Source organism: Macrobrachium rosenbergii, chromosome 52 (genome assembly GCF_040412425.1).
Source record: "Macrobrachium rosenbergii isolate ZJJX-2024 chromosome 52, ASM4041242v1, whole genome shotgun sequence".
NCBI classification, from domain to species: domain Eukaryota; kingdom Metazoa; phylum Arthropoda; class Malacostraca; order Decapoda; family Palaemonidae; genus Macrobrachium; species Macrobrachium rosenbergii.
The window spans coordinates 9,110,715-9,120,660 of NC_089792.1; positions in this window are offsets into that span (position 1 = coordinate 9,110,715).

The window sequence follows — 9,946 nt, forward strand, 5'->3', positions numbered from 1 at the left end:
TGCAAATATGCCTGATACGTTTATGAACTTATGATCTTTTTTGTAGGAGGGGGGGCGCAGGGAATCTATTCCAGAATGAGAAATTTAGCCTCAATAAGGCAACAATTAAAGCACAAAATTCCCCTGACGCCATTTCTCATTAATGTGAACTCTTTGCAGGAAAACTTTTCGGCTGTAAAGCGTACATTTATTATTTATTATCTCATTAATAAATAGCGCACATGACACGTGACGAAAGAGACAATTTGTTTTCCGTTAAATATTTATTTCGAGTTTTTTTTTTTACATCAACATTCGGATTTCTTTTTCGTATGAAGCAAATTAAACTTAATGCATTAAGCCTTCACTGACATATTTGAGTTAATAGATGCGTTTCTTGGGACGTAAAAATACTGTATCCTTGTCCACATGACGAGCGAGTGGGGTTTGTCAAAGGAAAGCCCCCATTAAGTGAGGTTCCTTAATACAAATGGGTCGCGTGACGAAATAATTTGCAGATAGTCAATAACAGCTGGAGGCGATGGTGAGAAAGAAAAAAATAATTTGTCTTCAGAATAATAACTTTTTATGGATTTGTAAATGAGCTGATCCACATTTTCTCTTCTTAAACACTTTTGTAAAATCACACTAATGCAATGTTCAATTTATATTAGACAACAGTGCTTTTTACCTTGAATCATTCAAAGATAAACTAATTTACTGCCTGCAGCTTATCATAAATTAATATTAAACATTATGAAGTTTCTAAATAAATAAAACAGCAATCTAATTCTGATTTTAAAAGTAATAAATGAGAACCATTATTTTGATGTTAATTTCATAATAATTTAACATTAAGTGATAAAAAAAGAGTAAACCCATGTCTTAAGATTTACATTAAATTTTTGTGCTCCTGAAACTTAGCTTTCATGAACATCGCCACTTCTTTTCAGAAAATATTCCTAAGGAAAATCTGACGTCAAAAATTACACTATAAAGTGAAATTATGTAATATCTGTTGATATAAAACATACCATTCCTAACTTTTCAGTTAATTTGTACGCCACTCAGTTCCCCAAACAAATCATAATCCTTGTGTAATTAGCCTGATTGGTTACATCCGTACAAAAACAAATAGCGCAATTATCAGGGCAAATATTAGCTCTATATATGGGTCCCGTTACAAAAAAAAAAGAGTAAAAAAAGTAGAGGAAGATCACTCTCAAATAAGTTACGCTGCAGCGATGAAGTTGCGATTTTAATTACGCGAAATTTTAGCTACATCGTAATTGTCTTTGTTCCCTCATCCTGACTCGTTGCATATTACATATGGAGTCGGTTATTGAAGTCCGAACTGGTTTATCATCAAATATTGCGCCCGCTCTTTATTGTTCCTAAACGCAGCGAAATAACTCGTTAATGAAAAGGGAGAGTAAAACCGTAATTAGAGTTTAAGTTTCTCTTTAAACAGGTCATCCTTTTGATCTTAGATTATAACTCTCCCTTTGACAGCTTTTCATTATACCGGCGTGTTGCTTTTGGTCATTTCAAGATGAATTTTTCGAAGTACATGTTTTTCAATTTAGGACTCTCTTATTGGTTTACAGGCAGGACCAGTAAGTCACATGAACAGATTCATCTCTCTCGCTCTCTCTCTCTCTCTCTCTCTCTCTCTCTCTCTCTCTCTCTCATCACACGTCACAAAAATGCAGAGACGCAGACTTTTTTATATATTCAACCCTGTCTCGAGGAATATGTAATTTTATTTTATAACCATATGCAAGAAAATATGCACCAGAAGCATTACACATGTTGTATTTTCTTGTATCTTACCCCAAGAGAAATGAGGCTGAAAATCTTAAATGGGAGAAACAGCTAAATAAGTATTTCATAAGGTACTTATTTTTTTTACCAAGAATGCTTTAATGTTTAGATAAATTTCACTAGACAAGAAGAAATGGGTAGCAAAAGCCTCATAACTACAAAACATAAGACTGGTATTTAACACAAAAATCGTCTTTGCATCAAATTCCAGGTTCGCGTCTCCACAACTGATTTGATCCAGACTTCTCTGAAGGAATGAAGGGCTGAGTTATTACTGCTTCAAGGTTAACAACTGTAAGAAATCAAAAGGTTCTCAAGAACTGATGTTACTGACCGATAGAAAATTTAACTATCTTTCATATTAACTTATAGCACTGAGTGTTATAATTCGGAATTCCAGTTGTAATAGTATGTTCAGTGAACTAAACGATAAAGTACTCTTTTAATAAGAGCAAAGTTATAACTATTAATCACAGTTGAAATAGATTACTTCCGCCTCATATGATTTACATCTAAAGCCTTTGGCGATGGAACTAAGCTTCCATCTGTAACTTATACTTACGGAAAATACTGGCACTACAGAGGATATTACTGGGAGGTTCCCTGACTGGTAGCGTAGCCTGTGTTTATTTTAATTTTCATGTTGAAAACTACCGTAGAAAACCCTACTAATGGGAGATAATCTATCTATAATTGCGTAGACTAATTCCTTCTCTTGGAAAACTAAAAGCATTCTTATCAGTAAATATAATACTTTCATGTAAGGAATTACTGCTTTTTGTGCCATATTCGAACTGTAATCATTAAAAGAATTTTGGGTTTGATATTATCTATTTAAGAATATACTCCATTATTAATAATTATGTAAGACTTTGCACTTTGTCAATTTACTGCTGTGTACGAATTGTGTTAAGAACTGTTGAAATTGTCTGGATGATGCGTAATATGATTCCTCTCATTTCGTAATCCGGAAGCTGCATAAATTCACCTCTAACGGAAGGGGGGATTTGAAATCTGATTTAGTAGTGACATTTATCACTAAACAGAATCTGTCTATTTTCCGGCTGAATTTCTTATCACTTCATGGACTTCCTAGTTGTTGTTTTCTTTTTAATTCTCATATCTGAAGAGGATTTCTTTATTTGAAAATTAAAACAGAAAAATGAGAAGAAACTCCATTTTTAGTTGAGAGAAAAAAGAAAAAAAGATCTTGTTTTAGTAACATATAAAATTATAAATATATATGAATATACATAATTATATGTGTATGTATATACATATAATTACACACACACACACACACACATATATATATATATATATATATATATAAATTATATATGTATATGTATATATATATATATATATATATATATATATATATATATATATATATATATATATATATATATATCTAGAGAGAGAGAGAGAGAGAGAGAGAGAGAGAGAGAGAGAGAGAGAGAGAGAGAGAGAGAGAGAGAATAATGCTCGTACTCTTATATACATGGTAATATGTAGGCATTCACGTATGGATGGTGGAATATTTCGTCAATAAAAGCTGAAAGAAAACACGGTCCAAATCGAATGATCATCTCTTTATGGCATCAGAGGTTTGAATGAGTTAATCTAGTTTTTAATTGAGTTCGCCTCACCTCTTAATAAAATACAAAATACCGTTTGGAAACGCTATATCTGACTTTTCAATATAATTTGAAAGGAAAATGAAACCTTTACCTTTGTCATGTTGACCACATTATGTGAATTATGTTGTTATGTTATTTAAGATTGATACTCTAGTAAAAACAAAGCTTAGAATGTGTTTGTTAGAAAGTAATATAATGCTCAGTATCAACAATAGCATATGTATAAGATGCATATACTTTACATTCTTTAGTTTTCACCACCTACCGTACTTGACCCATGAGAGAAATATCATTGGTCGATATCAGCATGAAAATAAATTAGTATTTATGTATTATATTTATTATATTGAGTTATATTATTGTGCTTTAATTATGTTTGGTCCACATCAGTTCTTATTTTTAGAGCTTTTGATTAAGAGAGAGAGAGAGAGAGAGAGAGAGAGAGAGAGAGAGAAAAGCTGCTGAATCAACATTTAAAAGTAAAATTCTATTCACGTAAAATTTTTTTTTCTCCTAAATGTCTTGTGAAAAATTCATTCTTCTTGCCCTAATTCAGGATGCATACGAAAAACAAGAATGAAGACATAAAAAAACATTCAAACTTTGCTCTCCCTTACATCGAAAATAATTCTATTCACAGAAGATTTACAAACCATACTTTTTCCTCTTCTTATTTTCCTTACTTTTGCTTCTTTTCTTCATTAACGGGACCCACATATATCTATATATATAGTATATATATATATATATATATATATATATATATATATATATATATATATATATATATATATATATATATATATAATATATATATATGCATATTATTGTTTATATATCTCAAGATAAACAGTCTGGCTTTACCATTTCTTCTGTTCTAAACAGACCAAAATTAAAAATATTTCTTCGAAATTTTAAACTTACCACCTACCATCAATTTATACATATATATATATATATATATATATATATATATATATATATATATATATATATATATATATATATATTTTTTTTTTTTTTTTTTTTTACTGGAATTTGAAAATGGATACTCTGATTACCTCTTTCTTTATTTACTGAAAGTCAAAGCCGCGTTTTGGTATTCGGATTACGATGGTAAGTGCGCAGAGCTAAACCAATACATAACAGAAAATTGTTAAATTATTCAGAGAATAGTAATATAACCGGAAATTATTCAGAGAATAGTCACATAACCGGAAATTATTCAGAGAACTGTAATCACAAATAATTAAAACTTGAGAGTATTAAAAAAGTATTAAACCATTCTTATGATTTACGTTCTACTCAATTGTCAGTGGAACAGATCCCTCGCTTGTTCACAGAATATCCACTCTTATTTAAAGCTTTTAAAGGAAAATTAGAAATTGCAGGTTACGGGATTGCTGGTGCATGCTGTGTTCATTTTGACTTTGCAGTTAATTAGCAACGTACAAAATCCCGCTAATAAACAGTAATTCCCCTGTAATTGCTTAGATTAGTTACATCTCTTGGGAAGCCAATAGAATTATCGACGCAAATATACCTTTATAAACGGAATAATTCGTTTTTAGTTAGTGTGGAATGGTAATTATCAAATGTGTTCAGTTTAAAGTATTTTTATTATTTGTAATACCCATTCTAATTGTTATTCTGCTCGACGCCTCATGGCTGTCTTTGTGCCTTTCTAATTGTTTGTTACAAGTGAAATGTGAAGTGGATTATTGAAACTCGTATTACTGTAACGTCTAATATCACTCTGGTCCCTCCCCATTCCAGGAACTGCATCATTTCGCCTCGTTACGAGAGGGGATTTGAAAACTGATATTACAGTGACATTTCTCATTAAACAGATCGTGCTTTTGTAATTAAATCATAGCTCTAATGCCTATTACCTCGTGGGCCTTTCAATATTTGTTTGACATTATGAAGTGGATTAAGTTAAAATATAGGGTATCATTGCGCTGCTTGGCGCAAACGTTCATTCATTTTTATTAGGATGGTGTGAAGACTCGGTACAAAAGAACGTCAGATATATGTGAATGAAATTAAGGATTGTTTTGTTTGTGAATACTGACAGAATATCCCAAATGAGTAATATGAAAAGGGGGTCTTATGAAGAAAATGAGGTTTTCCATTTCTTTTATATTTGCCACCTCAATTTATCGGGTTATTACTGACTTGGATTTTTTATTTCATATTTTGCAAAACTGCTAGAAAAATAGTAATTCTAACAGCGCAGAGGATTTCAGACAGCAATAATTACAGTTTTCTTTAGCCAATCATTTTCTGTCTGTACATTGGAGAATGGTTATTAGCTAAGTAACCGAATATGTTTCATATAACATGCCCCATAGTTAATTACTATTAATTAAAGCTGATTAAGCTACAGAAAATTATCTGCAAAATAATCAATCGCAAACCAGGCGTTTTGAGTTCGAAATCTGTTCTCAGAAAATAATAATAATAATAATAAAGCAACGGTGATAATATAATAATAATATATTTACATTCAAATAAATCACATGTAATTGTCACAATTAGGAACTTTTGCCACTATATGCTCAACTAAACCCGTACATAGAGCAATATATATCGAAAATAATGTTCATGTATAAATGATGTACTTACAAACAATACAAGTCTTATGCAGACTTATGTAGTTTTTAAATACAGTATTCAGTCATTTATATTATTGTGGATATTCTTTTATCATTAGGGCGCAGCGAGGTAGCACAGATAAAATCCAAAGAGATCAATTGTAAATCTAGTGTTGTGTTACACTCGAAGAATCTCATTAAGGTTTTTTCATTACCTCACAGTACTATAGTTTTAACGACTCTTTTCAAGTAATAAAATGGAAAATTATAACCAGTCAGTCTGCAAAGAACGCCCTATATAAGAAAACCAGTGAAAAGTCAAAATTTTTCTTCAGGATTCTTCAGATTTAAATGTTGTCGGATCTCCGGGCTTCTTAATATTCACCCTAACAGACCTTAGTAATTTGCCAGCTTTACAGTTCGAATCACATGAATTAATCGAATTAATCTTGCGACAAGTCACGTTTTTGTCCAGAATGACTTATTAGATTTTTGCGCCAAACGGAAAAACGTAAAAATTTTTCACGTTTTTTTCTAAGTTTATTCGACTATCTGCTCGTTTTTTGTACAGCTCTGGGTCTTAGTAGTGCCCTGTAATTATAATCTGTTTTCCTGCCTTATCTAAACAACCCACTAAATTCCAGCATTGACGCCTTAGTATGGTAAATTTGAATTTATATTGAGTTTACCTTTTATTTTCTAATGATTCATCTAGATGTCAACTATACTTAGCATTTTAAAACTTGGTTTCCATTAAGATACATTCACTTATTTTTCACACATGCAAAACATTGTATTCATCTAATACTATTAGATATGTCATTGGAAGACCTTATTTTGCAATTTTTTTTATTGGTGGCTTCTCAATTATATCTTGTGTGAAGAGGGAAGTCCTGTTGAACTCTATGATTTCTAACAATTTATTTCATTCTATTGTAATTTAATTGGAAAAAATATACTTTTACATAGAGAATTTTATGTAGCGTATTTATATTTTGGGAGATTTGCCATTTGTAAGGAGGATTTATAAATTTTGCCCAAAAAACAGAAATATAAAATAACATGGCCTCCAACTCTCATGGGAAGTGGCTCCAAATTGGAACAGCATTCTGTTTCAATACATGATGCATTTTTACGTTGCATGCCGGTTGCATTCACCATTCCTGCTCACAATTGCCCACGCAGGGAGAGTAATGCTTGTTATATGACAATATAAAATCGACCGCGGAGGACAAATGCGTTTGTTATTCCCAGTCAGCATCCGTACGTCCCCGGACCAACCCACCCACCCCTCCAAAAACCCAAACAACCCCACGTCCCCTCCCGTTTCTCCCAGTCCTCCTCCCCTAGCAATTCATCCTGGGACGCACTCGAAATATGAGAGAGTGTTTGGGTATTGAGTTCTGACTAAAATGGAAAATATCAGAGGCCTCTTGTCAGTGGTTACCTATTAAATTAATATCAAACGATCTCTTACACAGAGTTCGAAGCTGAAATTAAATGGCCAGTACTGGTGAACGGCAAAAGATTGTTAGTTCATCTGGCTATTGACATAATACTTAAGTGGGATTGAACAGAATACTGACTGAGAATGAAAAGGAGAATAAATCTTTCAAAATAAATGGGGATGAAGTTCCATGGAATGTGGAATAGGAATGCATTTCTGATAAAAATATAGCAACAGCTTTAGAAGTTGTTAAATTTAAATCTGGTCCAGAGAAGCCGTAGAAGATTCTTACACCAGATGTTCAGAGAGAGATGAAATCGCTGGTTGGGAGTTGCCTTGTACGAATTCGATACTGATCGATGGAAAAGGGATGACGAACAAACCGGAAGAACTTCAAATACTAGACGTCTGTCTGATTGAGATGTCAGTTTTCACTTTTCAGTAACGCCTCCATCGATCTAAAATTCTGATAATTATCCTGCCACACCTCTGTTTAACCCTGTTTCTTCATAATACTGTTTGCTCATAAGGTTCACAGTGTTCTCGAATTTTAAAAAGGGAATTTTCTATGATATGTTCTAATTCTACCAGTCCATAAGAAGTTTACCACGGAAGTCCTTTGAAAAACTACCCTGTTGCCTTAGCTTAACCTGTTGCTATTGTATTTGAAACTTTATTTAAAACTCAGTTTTAAACCCATCAAATCTTACTTCACTTTCTTCTTTCATGACACTAGTATGGACTCCTATTCAAGATCTCAACGTGATCAAGTTTCCCAGCTTTCTAACGTTTTAGAGATTTTCTCTGTGGGACTCCAAAAATCTTAGAAGGCCATATTCGACACCTGATAGGATCTGGTATGCCGTAACCACTTCTGTCTCTAAGTATATAACGAGTTAATTTTGTCTATCTTTTACCAAGTTGTGTTATTGCTTGTATAGCTGATGGCCTTGACATATTTGCCTTCCCCAATCTTTAGAGCTGTTCCTAAGAGTTTTTTTCTTCCACCTACGCATTCACAATTTTATACCGATGGCTTTCTCCAATCTGCCGCCTTTACCATCCCTGTTTAGCCTGATGACGAAACCGTTCATGTTTCTTCCCCTTTCACTTTGCTGCTCTGTCTAAATCAAGAAGGAAAACATCTGCATCAAAGTCAGCCACAAACGCCCTTCAGGTTGCCGCTTCCAACTTTTGCCATATAGGGATTAGGTAATCCTTTTGAATCTGTGACAGCTTGCTATTCTTGGATTTCTCTTTCTGATTCTGTTTCAGCTGTCAAGCTCCACCCTTTGCACTGACTCTATACTTTATATACATACATATATATATATGTATATATATATATATATATATATATATATATATATATATATATATATATATATATATATATATATATATATATATATATATATATATATATATATATATATATATATTATATATATATATATATAGTATGTATATATATATATATATATATATATATATATATATATATATATATATATATATATATATATATATATATATATATATATATATATATTAAACCCTGCCTAGAATTATATCTGTGCCTTTTAGATTAGATACGAAATAGCTGAATGGATAAATCGACTATGCTAGGAATTATATCTGCCATTTAGATTAGATACAGAATAGCTGAATGGATAAATCGACTGTGTACCTCTGCATCTTACAAAATGACAGGTTGGAGTCCTTTTTATTTAAAGAAATAAATTCTAGTCTACAGAATAAAAGAAAATGAAGTTACGGACAAGGCACCTGTAACCTTCACGTTGAGGGTTTTAATGAACCACTGGGTTTGACGGAAAATTGCTTTCTGTGTTAAGCACATTATTAAAAAATCGTATTAGACATCCTAATAGCCAAGTTAAAGCTGACTTCCCACTCTAAAATTTCATTATGAAGGGAAAAGACACATGAAAGGAAAACTTTTATTTTCCGCTCAGTATTTAACCCCTACTTACGCGACCCCGGCCTAATTAATTCTACGCCGTTTTGCTTGGAATTTTTCTTATCTGATATGGCATAAATTATGCATTGCAGAGCTACACGGTCCAACATGCAATTGTTTTATGGTTGCATCAAAGCTGTGTTTACAGAACCCAATATAAAAGATTTGATTGACTTAGGAAATATAGAATATTCCGTCTGTCACTGAGGCATTTTCGGCCATTCAGCGCTTACTACCGTGAAGAGGGGGACTTGGAGCAGCTGGACACTAAAATAAAGCGCTCCAGAAAAGGAAGGATATATAATAGAAGGCTCCTAAAAGGTAGAACTGCAAGAATACGCTCCAGTTGCACTTGGAAAAACAGCTAGAGAGGTTGGACAGCAAGATTGAAAGGGAAGCATGAATAGAGGTAAAATATAGGGCTATAAAATGGGTGCAGAAGGGACGTTGCAAATACCCTTTAGAAATGTCTACA